The following is a 20,117-nucleotide window of genomic DNA, read 5'->3' on the forward strand; positions in this document are numbered from 1 at the left end:
ATTTTTCATCGCAAGTGCCTGATTCACCAAGCACTTGCGCTGAAAACCTACGCCGGCGGCCTCCGGCGCAAGGCGGGCCAATTTAAATGGGCGTGTGCCATTTAAATTGGGCGCGCTCCCGCGCCGGACCTACTGCGCATGCTCCGTTTCTTTACTCCCGCCGTGCTTTGCACGCCGTGACGTAATTTTTTTGAACAGCGACGCGCGTAGCGTACTTCCGTATTCCCGGACGGCTTACGCAAACAACGTTATTTTTTAAATTTCGACGCGGGAACGACGGCCATACTTTACACAGCAATACGATTGCTGTGTAAAGTTAAGGCACCAAAAAACCGACTAACTTTGCGACGGGAAACTAGACTAGCGGCGACGTAGTGAACGCGAAAAACCGTCGGGGATCACCGTAACTCCTAATTTGCATACCCGACGCTGGTTTACGACGCAAACTCCCCCCAGCGGCGGCCGCGGTATTGCATCTTAAGATCCGACAGTGTAAAACAATTAAACCTGTCGGATCTTAAGGCTATCTATGCGTAACTGATTCTATGAATCAGTCGCATATATAGAAACAGAGATACGACGGCGTATCAGGAGATACGCCGTCGTTTCTCATTTGTGAATCTGGCCCTATGTAACTATGTGTGTTCCGGATCTTCCCTACGTGCTACGTCATATATGACATAATCAGGGGCATTCTATTGGTCAGAATTTATTCTGGTGATTAGAACGTAATAATGCCTAGAGCCTATAGTGTTCATGGACACATAGGTTAACATAGAGGGGTATTTACAGGTAGAAAAAACAAACGACAATAAAACAGGCATTTTTGAGCTCAACTGCACATGAGGCTTTATAGTGGCTGATATGTGTTGGGTATGTTAACGTTGGGGGTCTGAAGACTTGAGCCTGCAGCAGAGTATTGGCTCTTTGTCTATTGCACATATGTGTTGCGCCAGTGCCAATGGGCTACATTATGTTTGCATTGCTGGGGCAGTAGGCCGCTTTTGGCAAACTCAGCAATTAGTTGACGGCGGTTAACCGCTCTAATATTTGGGCAGGTAATTCCATTCCTAGAGATGCGTGATCTAAAAACTGTGCAATTAGATCTTTGCTTGGAGTAGCCTTTTAAATGGAGCTCACAATTAGTTTCCATAAGATAACGGACAGGACACTGATTACATTCCCTCTCCAAATTGCCAAGCTCGCGGAAATGGCAGGAGACCAATTGGAAGGAATTACTAATGCAGATTTCTCGCTGTCAGTCAGTTTGTAGACAAAGAATCATTAAACAGGTAGTTCGCCCTAACTGTGTCAATCCCTGAGAGGGAGATACATTTGCATCTGTAATTAGCCTACATTCTCAGCCCTCCACCGGCGCTGGCTTTACGGCCGGCTACGAACCGTACCCCGCAAGAAAATAAATTCGTTGAGTGCTGATTAAAAACAGCCTGGGGAATTCACAATGCTGAAAATCTCATTCTATTTAGGCACTCGTTATCAGATCAAAGTCCGCAGGGTGAGACAGCAAGGTGCCCCATACGGGGTATTACCCGCTTCTGGAACTCGCCCTTTGAAATGTCGCCATTAAAGCCAAAAACCAACTGAATATAGAGCCGAAACACGCGTAGGTGAGCCGTCTCATCTACTAACAGATTTGTAATTCTGTCTGCCCAATTTTGTCATTTATACACCTGTGCTTGGCAGCTCAGGAGGGTGACACCTCTTTCCCTGCTGGGGTTAAAGGCATAGTCCACCGTTATTAACCACTTCCTGACAGCCGTACGACTTTATACGGCCGCAGTGTGGATCTTAATTTCCGGGAGGTCGTCTATATACGGCCTCCGGCCTCCAGCCACTGGGGGGCGGCGCGCGCGTTCCCCTGCGCATCACTGAGATGCCGATTCACGTGCCTGGCAGCCGCGATGTCCACCAGGCACCCGCGATCGGTGGTTTACAGAGACAAGGACGTGGATCTGTGTGTGTAAACACAGAGATCCATGTCCTGTCAGGGAGAGAGGAGACCGATCTGTGTCACTTGTACATAGGGACACCTCCCCAGTCAGTCCCCTTCCCCCACAGCTAGAAACACTATGCAGGGCACACATTTAACCCCTTCCTCACCCCCTAGTGTTAATCCCTTCAATGCCAGTCACATTTATACAGTAATCAGTGCATATTTATAGCACTGATCGCTGTATTAAATGTGAATGGTGCCAAAAATGTGTCAAAAGTGTCCGATGTGTCTGCCATAATGTCGCAGTGCCAATAAAAATCGCAGATCGCCGGCATTACTAGTAAAAAAATAAATAATAAAAAATAATAATTCTGTCCCCTATTTTGTAGGTGCTATAAATTTAGCGCAAACCATTCGCTTATTGCGATTTTTTTTTTTTTACCAAACATACAGTTGTGTTCAAAATTATTCAACCCCCCAATGCTGTAAAGGGTTTTAGGGAATTTAGTGTACATTTGTAATTGTATTCAGAATGAAATCCTACAAGGACTTCTTAAAGAACCATATGCAACTAAAATGACATCAATTGGTTTTGTAATACAGTAGTAAATGTTTATTACACAATTATTCAACCCCTTAAAGACTACCACTCTGAAGAACAGAGGTTCATTGAAGTGTTTTCAATCAGGTATTGAAAACACCTGTGGATGTCAGGGAGCAGCAATAAAGCCTAATAAGCACCAATCAGGCAGCTTTACTTTGACTGTGATACACAGCTCCTTCTAGACATTTACTGGTGTGGTTACAAACATGGTGAAGTCAAGAGAATTGTCCGGGAAGACAAGAGAAGAGGTGATTACTCTTCACAGGAAGGGCCATGGCTATAAGAAGATTGCAAAGATGTTAAACATACCAAGAGACACCATAGGAAGCATCATTCGCAAATTCAAGGCAAAGGGCACTGTTGAAACGCTACCTGGTCGTGGCAGAAAGAAGATGCTGACTTTGACTGCTGTGCGCTACCTGAAGCGTAGAGTGGAGAAAAGTCCCTGTGTGACCGCTGAGGAACTGAGAAAAGATTTGTCAGATGTGGGTACTGAAGTTTCTGCTCAGACAATACGGCGCACACTGCGTAATGAAGGCCTCCATGCCAGAACTCCCAGGTGCACCCCCTTGCTGTCTCCAAAGAATAAGAAGAGTCGACTGCAGTATGCCAAAAGTTTTGGGATTGTGTTCTGTGGACTGATGAAACAAAATTAGAACTGTGTGGGCCCATGGATCAACGCTATGTTTGGAGGAGGAAGAACAAGGCCTATGATGAAAAGAACACCTTGCCTACTGTGAAGCATGGCGGGGGGTCAATCATGCTTTGGGGCTATTTTGCTTCTGCAGGTACAGGGAAGCTTCAGCGTGTGCAAGGTACCATGAATTCTCTCCAGTACCAGGAGATATTGGATGACAATGTGATGCAGTCCGTCACAAACCTGAGGCTTGGGAGACGTTGGACCTTTCAACAGGACAATGATCCCAAGCATACCTCCAAGCCCACTAGAGCATGGTTGCAGATTAAAGGCTGGAACATTTTGGAGTGGCCATCGCAGACACCAGACTTAAATCCGATTGAGAACCTCTGGTGGGACTTAAAGAAAGCAGTTGCTGTGCGCAAGCCTAAGAATGTGACTGAACTGGAGGCTTTTGCCCATGACGAATGGGCGAAGATACCCGTAGATCGCTGCAAGACACTTGTGTCAAGCTATGCTTCAAGTTTAAAATCTGTTATAACTGTAAAAGGATGTTGTACTAAGTACTAAGATTGAATGTCAACTGGGGGTTGAATAAAACTGATAATGATGTGAGCACAGAAAAGACATTTGTGGTTATTTCATTATAAATGTTATGTTATATTTGTCTGACCTACACGTGCCTCTTTGATTTAATTGTAAGCAGGATGACCGAATGATCAAAATCAATGTCAAACTGGGCAAAACAATCAATTTCAGTGGGGGTTGAATAATTTTGAATACAACTGTATGTAGAAGAATACGTATCGCCCTAGACTGAGAAAAAATGTTTTCTTTTTTTAAAAATTGGGCTATTTATTATAGCAACAAGTAAAAAAATATTGATTTTTTTTTCAAAATTTACGCTTTTTTTTGTTTATAGCGCAAAAAATAAAAACCGCAGAGGTGATCAAATACCACCAAAAGAAAGCTCTACTTGTGGGAAAAAGGACGTCAATTTTGTTTGGGAGCCACGTGGCACGACCGCGCAATTGTCAGTTAAAGCGACGCAGTGCCGGAAGCTGAAATTTCACCTGGGCAGGAGGGGGGTATATGTGCCCAGTAAGCAAGTAGTTAAGGCAGGAGAGGACAGTGGGATTAACACACAGATCCACGTCCTGTCAGGGAGAGAGAAATACATCTAGTAGATTTAGACCAAATGCATAAAAGTGAAATATTTATTTTATTAGTACAGACATATACAAGGGGTTCATTTAAAATCAATTAGAAAAAATATATAAAGTCGCACTACCTAAGAGCATGCATATATTAAAAAAGGTCTAATAAACACCACAAAGTGAAAACTTGGAAAAGTAACCAAATGAATCATAAATGGTTAAATAATTGAGAAAACCAGTGAACATTAAGTGAACAAATTCATATAGTGTCAAAAATGCTTAGGCCCCTTTCACACTGGGCACGGGAGGTGCGGTGGCGGTATAGCTGACTGGATGTCTATTGACGTCCCGCGGCGATCGTTGATACGGGGTGTCAGTCTGACACCCTGCATCTCCGATCTCGGTAAAGAGCCTCCGGCGTGTCCAATCACGGCTGATCACGATGTAAACAGGAAGAGCCGTTGATGGCTCTTCCTCACTCGCGTCTGACAGATGCGAGTAGAGTAGATCCGATCGCCGGCTCTCCTGACGGGGGGGTTCGCGCTGATTGTTTATCAGCGCAGCCCCCCCTCGGATGCTCACACTAGACCACCATGGGGCACTGACTGGCAACATGGAACAACATGGGACTGGCACTGGGATAAACAAGTGATGCCCAGCAATGCCATCAGTGCCACCCCTCAGTGTCCATCAGTGCCACCCCTCAGTGTCCATCAGTGCCACCCCTCAGTGTCCATCAGTGCCACCCCTCAGTGTCCATCAGTGCCACCCCTCAGTGTCCATCAGTGCCACCCCTCAGTGCCCATCCATACCCAGTGCCCACCTATCAGTGCCCATCTGTGCCACCCATAAGTACCCATCAGTGCCAACCATGAGTGCTGCCCATGAGTGCCCATCAGTGTCGGCTATGAGTGCCCATCAGTGCCGCCTATGAGTGCCCATCAGTGCCGCATACCAACGCTGCCTATCAGTGCCCATCAGTGCCACCTATCAGTGTCCAACAGTGTCGCCTCACCGGTGCCCATCAGTGCCGCCTCACCGGGGCCCATCAGTGTCACCTCATCGGTGCCCATCAGTGCCACATCATCAGTGCCCATAATCGAAGTAGAAAACCTACTTATTTACCCCAAAAATTTACAGAAAAAAATAAAAACTTAGGGGCTGATCCACAAAAGGATTACGCCGGCGTATCTATTGATACGCCGGCGTAATTAAAAATTTCCTGCGTCGTATCTTTGTTTTGTATCCACAAAACAAGATACAACGGCATCTGGGATCGATCTGACAGGCGTGCGTCTTAGTACACCGTCAGGTCTTAGATGCAATTTTTCGGCAGCCGCTAGGTGGCGTTTCCGTCTAAATCCGCGTCAAGTATGTAAATTAGCTAGTTACAGCGATCCACGAATGTACGTCCGGCCGGCGCATTTTTTTTTCGTTGTTTTCGTTCGGCTTTTTCCGGCGTGTACTTAAAGCTGCTGTTAAGAGGCGTACTCAATGTTAAGTATGGCCGTCGTTCCCGCGTACAATTTTGAAATTTTTACGTCGTTTGCGTAAGTCGTTCGCGAATAGGGATTTGCGTAGAATGACGTCACCGTCGGAAGCATTGGCTTTTTCCGGGTTAATTTCGAGCATGCGCACTGGGATACCCCCACGGACGGCGCATGCGCAGTTAAAAAAAAAACGTTGTTTACGTCGGGTCACGACGTATTAACATAAAACACGCCCCCATTACATCCATTTGAATTCCGCGCCCTTACGCCGCCAGAGATACACTACGCCGCCGTAACTTACGGCCGGCGCATTTTTTTTGGATTCCAAATAAAAAAAATAAGTTGTGGCGGCGTAGTGCATCTTAGATACGCTGCGCCCGGCGGAAGATTACGCGCAGGTACGTGGATCTGCCCCTTAATTTTTTTCGAAATTTTCGGCCTTTTTTTAGTTGTTGCGCAAAAAATAAAAATCTCAGAGGTGATCAAATACCACCAAAAGAAAGCTCTATTTGTGGGAACAAAATGATAAAAAAATTGTTTGGGTACAGTGTAGCATGGCCGCGCAATTGTCATTCAAAGTGCGACAGAGCTGAAAATTGGCCTTGGCAGGAAGGTGCGTAAGTGCCCGGTATGGAAGTGGTTAACATCACTTTCACTTTAAAATAAAAATCTGTCTGCTGCATAGAGAAGGCTTCATGGCAAGAAAATGATCTTGAAAATACAAACTGTTTCCTCGGTAAGCGCGTTTCACCTTTATCTTCCAGGAAATCTGAATGACACCCTCCCAGGAAGCTGAAGTGTCAAATTCTTAGAAACAATATATTTATCTAGCTGTGCGGAGCAATTGAACACTTTAGGGGTTGGCGCGGATTCAGTAAGATTTGCGCATAAATTACGGAGGCGCAGGGCAACGATTTTGCCCTGCGCCCCCGCAAATTTGCGCCGCTGCCCTCGATTCACGGAGCAGTAGCCCCGTAAATTGCGAGGGCGCGCCGGCAAAATTGCCCGGCGTAAGCGCGCGCAATTTAAATGATCCCGCAGGGCGCGGGAATCATTTAAATTAGGCGCGCTCCCGCGCCGAGCGTACAGCGCATGCTCCGTCGGGAAACTTTCCCGACGTGCATTGCGGCAAATGACGTCGCAAGGACGTCATTTGCTTCCAAGTGAACGTGAATGGCGTCCAGCGCCATTCACGAATCACTTACGCAAACGACGTGAAATTCAAATTTCACGACGCGGGAACGGCGGGTATACTTTAGCATTGGCTGCCCCTACTATTAGAAGGGGCAGCCTTACGCTAAAGACGCCGTACGGAAACGACGTAAATTGCGTACACAGGGCCCGCGCAACATTGTGAATCGGTGTTAGTATGCAATTTGCATACTATACACTGAGCACAATGGGAGCGCCCCCTAGCGGTCATCGCAAGGATGCAGCCTAAAATCTGCGTGGCATAAGAGCCTTATGCCACGCAGATTTTAGGCTGCAGTCGGCGTTACGATGTTCCTGAATCAGGAGCATTCGTAACGCCGGAGCAAGTCAGCAATTGCGTTGCGTAACTATGGTTACGCAGGCGCAATTGCTCTCTGAATCCGGGCCGTTGTTTCCTTCCTAGGTGGACGTATCATACACTGTTGTGTATTTGCATTAGAGTGTGCTTGAGGTCATCAGCCCAATCACTTTCTGGGGTCAAATAAATAAGTTTCACCTATCTTTATCAACAGAGGGCCATATTCTTGTACATATCCGGCGGCGTAACGTATGTCCTTTACGTTACTCCGCCGCAAGTTTAACGGGCAAGTGCCTGATTCCCAAACCACTTACCTGTAAACTTGCGGCGGCGTCGCGTAAATTCCACCCGCGCAAGCACTCCTAATTCAAATGATCCTGGTAGGGGGCGTGAATCATTTAAATTAGGCGCGCTCCCGCGCCGATCGTAATGCGCATGCTCCGTCGGGTAAATTACCCGACGTGCATTGCGCTAAATGACGTCTCACGGACGTCATTTGTTTTGACTGTAACGTAAATGGCGTCCAGCGCCATTCACGGACGACTTACGCAAACGTTACATTTTCAATTTCGACGCGGGAACGACGGCCATACTTAACATTGAGTACGCCACCTAGGGGGCATGTTTATCTTTACGCTGCGTATCGCTTACGGAAACGACGTAAAATCACTATGACGGGCAAGCGTACGTTCGGGAATCGGTGTGCCGTAACTGGCGTGCCGTAACCGGCTGCTCTTGTGTGCAAATGCGCGGGAGTGATGTCATCTCGGCTCTGGTCAATCACAGCGCCGGAGCCGCGATACCCGAAAGCAACCTCCGGGAGAGATGTCCGTGGCCAGAGGGGGGTCGAGGATGGCTGCGAGGGCTTTGATCTAAGGTAAGTAATACATAATGAGCTAGTATGCTATGCATACTAGCTCATTATGCCTTTGTCTTGCAGGTATTTTTTATGGGTTTACAACCACTTTAACAGCAGTATATAGCAGTGGACAGTATACAGTGGGAGGGGGAGCAATGAGCAGTATATGGGGATGGCAGTGGACAGTATACAGTGGGAGGGGGGAGCAGTGAGTGGTATAAAGGTATGGCAGTAGGCAGTATACAGTGGGGGGTGAAGCTGTGTATGGGGATGGCAGTGGGCAGTATACAGTGGGGGGGGGGGGGGGGGGCAGTGTATGGGGATGGCAGTGGGCAGTATACAGTGGGAGGTGGAGCGGTATATGGGGATGGCATTGGCCAGTATACGGTGGGGGAGAGCAGTGAGCAGTATATGGGGATGGCATTGGCCAGTATACAGTGGGGGGGGGGGGTGGAGCAGTGTATGGGGATGGCAGTGGGCAGTATACAGTGGGGGGGGGGGGGAGCGGTATATGGGGATGGCATTGGCCAGTATATGGTGGGTGAGAGCAGTGAGCAATATGTAGGGATGACAGTGGGCAGTATACAGTGGGGGGGGGGGGGGGAGGGGTGATCAGTGATATGGGGATGCAGTGGACAGTATACAGTGGGGGGGAGCAATGAGCAGTATATGGGGAGGCAGTGGACAGTATACATTGGGAGGGGGGAGCAGTGAGTGGTATATAGGGATGGCAGTAGTCAGCATACAGTGGGGGGTGAAGCAGTTTATAGGGGTGACAGTGGGCAGTATACAGTGGGGGGGGGGTGAGCAGTGTATGGGGATGGCAGTGGGCAGTATACAGTGAGGGTGGAGCAGTATTTGGAGATGGCATTGGACAGTATACGGTGGCGGAGAGCAGTGAGCAGTATATGGGGATGGCATTGGGCAGTATATGGTGTGTGAGAGCAGTGAGCAATATGTAGGGATGACAGTGGGCAGTATACAGTGGGGGGGGGGGGGGAGAGTAGTGATCAGTGATATGGGGATGCAGTGGACAGTATACAGTGGGGGGGAGCAATGAGCAGTATATGGGGAGGCAGTGGACAGTATACATTGGGAGGGGGGAGCAGTGAGTGGTATATAGGGATGGCAGTAGTCAGCATACAGTGGGGGGTGAAGCAGTTTATAGGGGTGACAGTGGGCAGTATACAGTGGGGGGGGGGGTGAGCAGTGTATGGGGATGGCAGTGGGCAGTATACAGTGAGGGTGGAGCAGTATTTGGAGATGGCATTGGACAGTATACGGTGGCGGAGAGCAGTGAGCAGTATATGGGGATGGCATTGGGCAGTATATGGTGTGTGAGAGCAGTGAGCAATATGTAGGGATGACAGTGGGCAGTATACAGTGGGGGGGAGAGCAGTATATGGGGATAGCAGTGGGCAGTATACAGTAGGGGAGAGCAGTGAGCAGTATATGGGGATGCAGTGGACAGTATACAGTGGGGGAGGGCAGTGAGCAGTATATGGGGATGCAGTGGACACTAGACAGTATACACTTCACTTTTAAACAGGTAAGCAGGAGGTGGCTTATTGCCTCCTGCTTGCCTGCTATCCACGAGTCTACTGCTGCTGACAACATGACCCACCATTGTTTACAAGTCAGTCAGGCCCATGTAAAAGAAGCCTAACAGTGTATGGTCAGTTTATCAGTCCAGGAAGTAGGCATTGTCAGGGGGTGTAATCAGGGCAATCTTAATAGCATCATGGGCCCCTGGGCAAAGTAATACTCTGGGGCCCCTACAATGATGACAGTTCAGGTAAACAGACATCAAGTAGGTAGGAGGCAGACTGCCTCCCCTGTGTATCTATCACTCTCAGTGTCATCATGGGGCCCCCAATTTCGGTGCAGTGTGGGCTCAAGGACCAGCTGCTTTGGGGAAAAAACAGGGGTCCCCCATACAGCCGGGGTGCCCAGGGGTGCCCTCTGATTAAGACAGCCCTGGGTGTAATGGTTACACTTACAAATTACTTAGCATGAGTAATAATATATCTGAGACTAGTTCTGCTTTAAAGACAGCCATTGGGTTTTGTTGGCTCCACAGCAAATGTCCTCCAGTCAGTGGCGTCTCCAGCTTTCATATTTAGGGGGGGCACATGGGGGGACAGGGAAAAAAGTAGGGGGGCCAACTATAAAATGCAATTATATATATATATATATATCCTGGGGCCCTTTACTACGATCCCACTATGGGCCCTTTCATATGTTCTGCAGTGAGCTCCCTTCCTACTATACTGGGGCCCCCCAGGGTGGCAGAAAACAAGAGATATATGTCACCAGCACACCAAGAAAATATAAGGGTCCAAAGCAGTGGGAGAACTATCATTGTTGCAAAGGTTGTCATGCCACCGGGCCCTGGTGTTCTGCCACAGTGGGGATCCCCAGCTGTCCTGTCCCTGCTATTTACAGCGCTGGTCTGGCATCTGTCTCCTTGGCAGCGGCGGCAGTCTATTAGGACCTAGTGCTGGTGACATTATGGGTGCATGCAGGGGAAGACTGGCACTATTGGTTATAGAGAGCTGAGCCCCCAGCTGGTCACCTGGCAGCAGTAATGCTGTATAACCTTCTCTGTTGACATGCTGATCGGCATGTGATCCAGGTGATGCTCCCAGTCAGATCTAATAAACACAGTATTTATTAGCATCAAGAGTACAACCACATAAATATAATCAACCGTATGATCAGCAGCCATGTGGGCTCTATGCCTGTAAAGTGTGGGCTTTGATCAATAAAATCACTGATATTTATGACTAGGATTTGACTAAGAGCATCACCTGGATTGCATCCCGATCAGCATGTCAGAGAAGGGTCCACTGCTGCTAAGCAACCTGCAGGGAGCTCAACTGTCTACAACCAATAGAGATGGGCTCGGGTGTGTTTAAAATCACACATGCCCGATCCCGCCAGGAAGCCGACACTCCACAGTGCTAATCAATGTATGGGCTGCCTAAGAGCTAAGACCAGCCATAGACAGTTTAAATCTCAGCTGGTTCAGCAGAAACTGGCTGAGATTTGAACCATTAATGAGCAGATTATCTTATAATTATCACTAGTGGTTGCTGTATAGCCACTGGTGATAATCACTGTTTGTCGGGAGAATACAATTGCTGGGCAGGAGGGATATTCCCGTCAGCACTGTCTGTTGATGGGGGAATCATGCAAGTTTCTTTCCTGCAATCTGTGGATGCAGGAAATAAATTTTCACCGTATATTATCTGCCTAACTGAAAGTGAGAGTAAATTGTTAATGTTTTGAAAGAACAGGAGAGGGGGAGGGAGACAGATGGGGGGAGAGAGAAGGGATGGAGATAATGTAGTTCAGTGATTACAGTGTACTGCAGTCTGCAGTGCACACACTTAAACACGGTCCAGGCTAGAATATCTGGCTGTGTGAGCGCTCACATTATGCAGTGATGGCGAGCAGAGGGAGGGGGAGGAATCCCCCGCAGAGCTGACTGGGGACGCTCTCCCTCTCGGGGAGCAAAATACAAAAATTGCAAAAAAAAAAAAAAAAAAAAAAAAATTTTTTTTTTTTTGGGGGGGCACATGGTGGGGCACAGCATGATGTTGGGGGGGTCAGGGCCCCCTCTGGCCCCCCCCTAGGGACGCCCCTGCCTCCAGTGCAGGAACATGGGGCCAGATTCACGTAGAATCACGGCGGCGTAACGTATCGTAGATACGTTACACCGCCGCAAGTTTTCATCGCAAGTGCCTGATTCACAAAGCACTTGCGATGAAAACTACGCCCGCGGCCTCTGGCGCAAAGCGGGCCAATTCAAATGGGCGTGTGCCATTTAAATTAGGCGCGCTCCCGCGCCGGACCTACTGCGCATGCTCCGTTTCGCAATTCCCGTTGTGCTTTGCGTGCCGTGACGTCATTTTTTCGAACGGCGACGCGCGTAGCGTACTTCCGTATTCCCGGACGTGTTACGCAAACGACGTTAAATTTAAAATTTCGACGCGGGAACAACGGCCATACTTTAGACAGCAATACGATTGCTGACTAAAGTTAGGGCACCCAAAACGACGACTAAATTTGCGACGGGAAACTAGACTAGCGGCGACGTAGCGAACGCGAAAATCCGTAACTCCTAATTTGCATACCCGACGCTGGTTTACGACGCAAACTCCCCCCAGCGGCGGCCGCGGTACTGCATCCTAAGATCCAACAGTGTAAAACAATTACACCTGTCGGATCTTAGGGCTATCTATGCGTAATTGATTCTATGAATCAGTCGCATAGATAGAAACAGAGATACGATATCTCCTGATACGTCGTCGTATCCCCTTTGTGAATCTGGCCCATAGTTCTAAACTGAACAAGGAATGTTCGAAGTATCATCATTTTGGTGATATAACCATGTTTATTGCTTTTGAGAGAGCTCTGAAGCAGTGGGAGATTTTCCTTAAAACGTGAACATCTTTTTTAATCTAAATTAATCAAAGATTTACATTTTTGGATGAACTTTTAAGATTGTCCAAGTGCCAGCAACCTGCTGTTTCCTGAGGAGAACCAGATCTGATAACCTTATTTCCCTTTTCAAACCCAAAGCGCCCTGTCCCATGTTACAAAACATTTACCAGCTGTTCGGAAACTCAAGCAGTGGTTTACGTTTTGAAATACCTTTAAATATTGCTGTAAAAAGATAGGCCTCTGTCTTCACACAGGCAGACAGGCGGTTGAGCCGCAGTTTTTAACTCCCCCTCGACTGGGAGGACAGTTCACTTTACGTGGAGAATTTAACATGGGCTATGGAGTTCACAGTCTGCGCCGCCTGTCAAACTTGACCATTCAAGTCAATAGGGTCATGCCACAACCACAAGCCAAAAAGTATGTGTCGGTCCCATTTATAGATAGTCATAAGCACAGGAAAAAAAATAGGCAAACAGTTGGCGCTATATAAATCCTGTGGGGTAGATTCACATACAAATAGATCGGCGCAGCGTATGTGAGATACGCTACGCCGCTGTAACTTACATTAGGCCGGTTCCAATTTCCCAAAGAATTCGCGCCGTAAGTTACGGCGGCGTAGTGTATCTCAAGCGGCGTAACGGCGCGGAATTCAAACCGGCGATTAGGGGGAGTGTTTCATTTAAATAAAGTGCGTCCCCGCGCCGAATGAACTGCGCATGCTCCGTTTAAAAATTTCCCGCCGTGCATTGCGCTAAATGACGTCGCAACAATGTCATTTTTGTAAACATAGGCGTGAATTACGTCCATCCCGATTTACGGACGACTTACGCAAAAAAAAAAAAAAAAAAATCTAATTTCGACGCGGGAACGACGGCCATACTTAACATGGCAAGTCTAACTATACGCCGCAAAAAAGCAGCTTTAACTATACGCCGGAAAAAGCCGACTACAGATGGCGTAAAAAAATGCGCCGGCCACTCGTACATTCGTGGATTGTCGGAAATAGCTAATTTGCATACCCGACGCGGAAAACGACGTGAACGCCACCCAGCGGACGCTGAAGTATTGCATCTTAGATCTGAAGGCGTACGAAGACGTACACCTGTCGGATCTAACCCAGATGCCGTCATATCTTGTTTTGAGGATTCAAACCAAAGATACGACGCGGGAAATTTGAAAGTACGCCGGCATATCAGTAGATACACCGGCGTACTCGCTCTGTGGATCTGCCCCTGTATAATAATAATAATAGGCATTCAGGTGGTGGCACTCTACCGTGGATTGCTTTTTAGGGAATGCTCTAGTGTGGACCTTGCCTTAAAGTGCACCTTGAATTTCAGGCAAGGTCCGCCTATTCAATGTTCCTCATCTTCCCTAAACGCTACATGAAGTGACTTTTGTAGGGCAGGGGTGACATCCTCCTCCGGCCAACAAGATCTTGGGGAATGTGGAGTAGCCCAAATCTCTATGCAACACAGGGCACGATTGTCTTCCCGTGAGATTTATGCTACTCAACATTCTCTGAGATCTGGCCAGAAGGAGCATGACATTACCCATACCTAGGCGCTCTAGGAGGTAGCTGAGGGAAAGATATCATCTAATTTTTTTATACAGTGGTTGAATCAGTTAAGCCGGCCGGCCATACATGGGTCAAATTCTGAAAGAACTTTCTTTTGAAAATTGTACCTAAGAATTTTAGTTCGTATTTCACACCATTAGTGGGCTGCAGCAACGGTCGATATTTGTACGTCCATTTAATTTGAGTGATTGGACATGTTGGAAATGTTTTGAAAAACAAATGAATTTCTCATCAATGATGGGAGAATTGTGTGAAAAATATAAATATAATTAAAGTAGAGGTTCACCCGGAAATGTAAATTTTTAACATTAGATTGATGCTCATTTTGTCTAGGGGAATCGGATAGTTTTTTTAAAATCAAAGCAGTACTTACCGTTTTAGAGAGTGATCTTCTCCGCCGCTTCCGGGTATGGGCTGCGGGACTGGGCGTTCCTATTTGATTGACAGTCTTCCGACAGGCTTCCGACGGTCTCATTTATCGCGTCAAGATTTTCCAAAAGTAGCCGAACGTCGGTGCGCAGGCGCCGTATAGAGCCGCACCGACGTTTGGCTTATTTCGGCTACTCGTGACGCGATGTATGTGACCGTCGGAAGTCTTTCGGAAGACTGTCAATCAAATAGGAACGCCCAGTCCCGAAGACCATACCCGGAAGCGGCGAAGAAGATCGCTCTCTAAAACGGTAAGTACTGCTTAGATTTAAAAAAAAACTACCCGATTCCCCTTGACAAAATGAGCATGAATCTAATGGTAAAAATTGTTTTTCGGGTGATCTCCCGCTTTAAAGCTGTGACCTGAAAAGAAGATTCCCGGCCACGAATATTCTTTTCTGTAGCAACATGAGGTGAAATTGAAGGTTTGGTTGGTTGAATTTCGAAATCAATTGCGGCACCATCGGATCACAAAATGCACAAACTTTCTGATTTTCAAAAGAAAATTTGTTCGGAATTTTGACCCATGAAGCCTTTGTATTTCAGCCAAAGAAAATTTAAAGTATACGTTGGCCAAAACTTATATAAAGTAGGGAAGTGTTAAAGCCCATCTCTGTTTATTTGTTACTGTGTTTGTGCCTTTGGGAAGATTTCTCTTTAGTTCCTGTCCTGAAGATGCAACAGAAAGTGAGAGAAAATTTCTTTAAAGTAAAGGAAGATCCTCTCATACACCCATACATGTCTTACTTTTTTTATTCCTGCTAAATCAAGCATAATTTGAGCTATGTTGGCACCACCAAGCTTTACAAACCGCAGTTAAAAACCAAAGGAGAGCTGGGTCGAAATGTGTTGGCCGAACAGTGACTGCATCCTATCAGATGTAGTTAATCTTTGAGTATTAGGTTTTCCCAGGGCTTTTTTTCTCAAACAATAGGTGCTGGAACTCAACCACGACCCCCCCAAAACCCCTCCACACACACCCTCCAAATCACATCAAATAGTGGGTGTGATCAGTTAAATTTCACGAACAGTAGGTGGGTCTTAAAGGGGCATTAAATACCAGTATTGCAATACACAGGGTGCAGAGTTCAGGGAGTTACACACAGAGTGCAGAGCTGTCACTTGTAAACACGGAACCTAGACGTCTGTGTTTACAAGTGATTGTGGTGAGTAGGCTCCCCCCAAGGGTCTGAGCCAGAGGTGGTGGAACCGAGTTCCACCAAGTTCCCCCTCAAAAAAAAGCCCTGGGTTTTCCCAGTGGAAGATTTTCCTCTAGCGATGTGTTAAGTTAATAATTTTGTTTCGTCATATTCCTTATGTCCGAATAATTTGTTTTCGGAATTTATTTCATATAATAGAATTTGGTTAGTATATTTGTTATTTTCTAATTGTTTGAAATTTCAGAAGATGTTTTATTCTATTCTAATTTATTCTTTTCTTATCATCATCTTATTTCACTTTTATACCTTTTTGTATTTATTGCAATATGTTTCCATTTCAAATCAATTTTCAAATTGAAATACATTTTTAAATTTTTCAATTTCAAATTCATTTAAAAAAAATTCAAATTCCTTTTCGAAGTTCTCAAATTCATTATTTTGTTACGTTATTTTCTTTTGTTATAATTTACTTTGGATTCATTGTAATTCGTTACTTATGTGAATAGAAAATTCAGACAAATCCGACTTTCTGAATAACGAAAATTTTGTCTGAATTTCGATCAGTAACAAAACAAATCACAGGTGTCTATTTTCCCCATCTATTGTCCTACTAACAACTAAACCAAATTTTGGATTGCCCATTACTTCCTGTCCTGTAGGCAACTTCTTAACCAAACTGAGAATATTGATGAAAGTGTTCCCTGTAAAGAAAAAAGTTAATTCTTATTTCTCCCACCACCCTCTGCTCCATGCCGCTTAAATGTTCTTCAGAAATCAAAACTTCTGGAGGTGCAGCTTTCCTGGTTCCCCTCTCCTCCAGTGGTTCCTTCCGCCAGTCCCCAAGTTGCCACACGACATGGTAGTAGATCCAGAAGATTGAAATGTCCCACATGTCGATCCAGGTCAGATTTGATGCCACACTTCATAACCACATTTCAGGTGCCAGATCGGCTCATGTCCACCAAAGCAATTCATTGCAACATCCTAAAGGAACATCCTAAAGGAGCACCACATTCCAAGATGTAAATGTTGAACTTTCTATCTTGAGTTTGCCAATACTGAAGCATTTCCCTCTAGGCACAACACTTTCTGGTTTCTGAAGGAACTTCTAAAGAAACCCAAAATGCATACCCAATGATACTAGACTTTCCCTTAAAAGTATAAATCCCAAAGCTTTTTTGTTTTGTTTTGGATAGAGTCCAGTGGTTGGAAACACTGTCAGTGTTGTTTGACACTGTCTGTAGATTTAGGGCCAAATTCCCGTAGCGCGGCGCATTGTTGAGGCCGGCGTAGCGTATCTCTGATACACTACGCCGCCGTAACTTACAGCGTATTTTCCTTACCCTTAAAGAAGTTGCGCCGTAAGTTACGGTGGCGTAGTGTAATTTTGGCAGGGTAAGGGCGCGCAATTCAAATCGATGTGATGGGGGGCGTGTTTTATGTAAATACGTCGTGACCCGACGTAAATGACTTTTTTTTTGAACGGCAGATGCGCTGTCCGTAAGGGTATCCCAGTGCGCATGCTCGAAATTAAACCAGAACAAGCCAATGCTTACGACGGTGACGTCATTCTACGCAAATCCCTATTCGCGAACGACTTACGCAAACGACGTAAAAATTTCAAAATTCGACGCGGGAACGACGGCCATACTTAACATTGGCTGTGCCTCATATAGCGATACGACGCGAGAACTTTGAAATTATGCGGCGTATATATAGATACGCCGGCGTAATTCTTCTGTGGATCTGGCCCTTACTCTCTATTTTTTGGAACTGTAAATGAGGAAAAAATTCCAAGTTGAGTTGCCAACGCAAAGGCCCATACACACGATCAGACTTTATGACATCAAATGTCCGATGGACATGTTTGATCGGACAATCGGACGGTGTGTATGCTCCATCGAACAATTTTTTTTCGCTTTTTCATTGGACAAATGTTCGGTGTGAATGCTCTCAAACTTTTCGACAACAAATGTCCGATGGAGGCTAATCCAATTGTTCGTACACAAGTCCATCGGACTAAAGCCCAAAGTACAAACACGCATACTCAGAAAAATGCTAAAGATCAGACAACAATAGCAGAAGTTGCCCAAAGGGTGGCGCTAAAGAGCTGAAAAACCACTACGTTTGTGTTTGTTGGCTGAAAATGTTCTGCCATGTGTATGCATACCAAGTTCACGGCCAAAATCCACGGAAAAGTCAGATGGAAGTCCGGTCGTGTGTATGAGGCTTTAGAGGAATAGTGAGGTTTTCTTCCAATGAGACACTTGTTCTGTGGGGGGCAGTTTCCCCACTTTAGAGAGATTTCATCTCTCTTCCTATTGTTTGTCCAGGACAGGAAGTATGGCTAATTCTCCCTAATGGTATTTAGATGGCAAAAGAAAAAAAAAAACCGGGGGGAGTTTAACCATCTCTTTCTCTATCCAAAATATTTTTTTAAAATAGTTTTGACTTTAGAGAAGCTTTTTTTTTCAACAGCACTTTCTTTGGGGATAATTAAGACAATTAGCAACAGCTGTTTGGGTAATCAAGGGGAAGATTGCTTTGTGCTGGGATGAAAGGGGCGGCCCCTCTGCACAATGTACAAGGCACAACTGCCTATTATGCAAATAAGCTGCAATGACAGAAAGGATGGGCTGTCTATACCGTTCACTGAACTTTACGGATTGAGCAGCAAACATTTCGGGAAATACACTAAAAACATAGAGAAAGCTTGTTTTCAAGCAGTTACAATAGGAAGTGCCCAGCTGCAGAAGGTCCTTGGTTCTATTTGTTTTCTCCACATTATAGTTGTGTTGTCTTTTAGTGTAAAACTCTAATTTCTCAGCCTTCTATTTATTTAACATCTTCAAAAACATATGGGTGGATTTACAATGTTTTATTTTATATATACTTAAATCAGAAAGGCTGGCAACTCGTGTTCTTGAATAAAAGTACTCTATTAGTTACATGGGTACACAGGTACAGTCTATACGTTGACACGTTTCGGCTAAGAGGCCTTCATCAAAGCAACATATTATATATAAAGCTGGAGATTCACTTTAAAGTTGGTGGAGGAGTCTTGTAGAAAACACCATTGCTTCTACATAAGTCAGATCACTTTTTTGGGAATCTTGGCTTTGCCCTTTTTTAAGAATGGGGCTCCACTTGGGCCTCTATTTGCAAAAATATATTTTATGTCATACTTATTCTCAATGCATACTATGGGCCAGATTCACATACATTTGCGGCGGCGTAACGTATAGCATTTACGTTACACCGCCGCAAGTTTTACGGGCAAGTGCTTGATTCACAAAGCACTTGCCTGTAAAGCTGCGGCGGCGTAGCGTAATTCCCTCCGGCGCAAGCCCGCCTAATTCAAATGGGGTGTGGATCATTTAAATTAGGCGCATTCCCGCACCGAACGTACTGCGCATGCTCCGTTTTGAAATTTCCTGCCGTGCTTTGCCGTCGCACCGACATGATTTTTTGAACGTCGACGTGAGTTACGTCCTTTACGTCCTTTCCTATTCATGGACGACTCACGCAAAAAAAATAAAAAATTAAAATTCGACGCTGGAACGACGGCCATACTTTAACATGGCAAGTCTAAAGATAGGCCAAGAAATAGCAGCTTTAACTATACGCCGGGAAAAGACGTCTAGCGACGACGTAAGAGAATGCGACGGCCGCGCGTACCTTTGTGAATCGCTGTAAAAAGCTAATTAGCATACCCGACGCAGAAAACGACGTTAACTCCACCCAGCGGGCGCCGAAGTATTACACCTACGTTCCGAAGGCGTACGAAGCCGCACGCCTGTCGGATCGAAGCCAGAAGCCGTCGTATCTTGGTTTGAGGATTCAAACTAAAGATACGACGCGGCAAATTTGAAAATACGCCGGAGTATCAGTAGATACTCCGGCGTATTTCTTCTGTGAATCTGGCCCTTTGTTTTTCTAGAGATACTGCACCTAATTATCTACTCCTGAAGAAGCGAGCAGTGGCCTCGCGAAACGTGTCGAGTTATAGATGCCAGTACAACTCTAACATTTTATATAATAACGTGTGCATGCTTTTAAGCAATGTGTCATCATGCTAACAGCTTGGCTTTTATAATAAAGAACAACAAGTGACCTGTTTAGACCCAACCACAACATAGACATGCCTCCATCCCTGTATATATATATAAAGAAAAATAGAGTAGATTTGGGGATTTTATATGAGGCATGAATATGTGTATGGAGTTAAGTAGGATAACTAAAAATAGGTTGTCTGTCATAATCCCCGTAGGGAGATATATATACCCATG

The sequence above is a fragment of the Rana temporaria genome, chromosome 5, assembly GCF_905171775.1.
Source record: "Rana temporaria chromosome 5, aRanTem1.1, whole genome shotgun sequence".
NCBI lineage: Eukaryota > Metazoa > Chordata > Amphibia > Anura > Ranidae > Rana > Rana temporaria.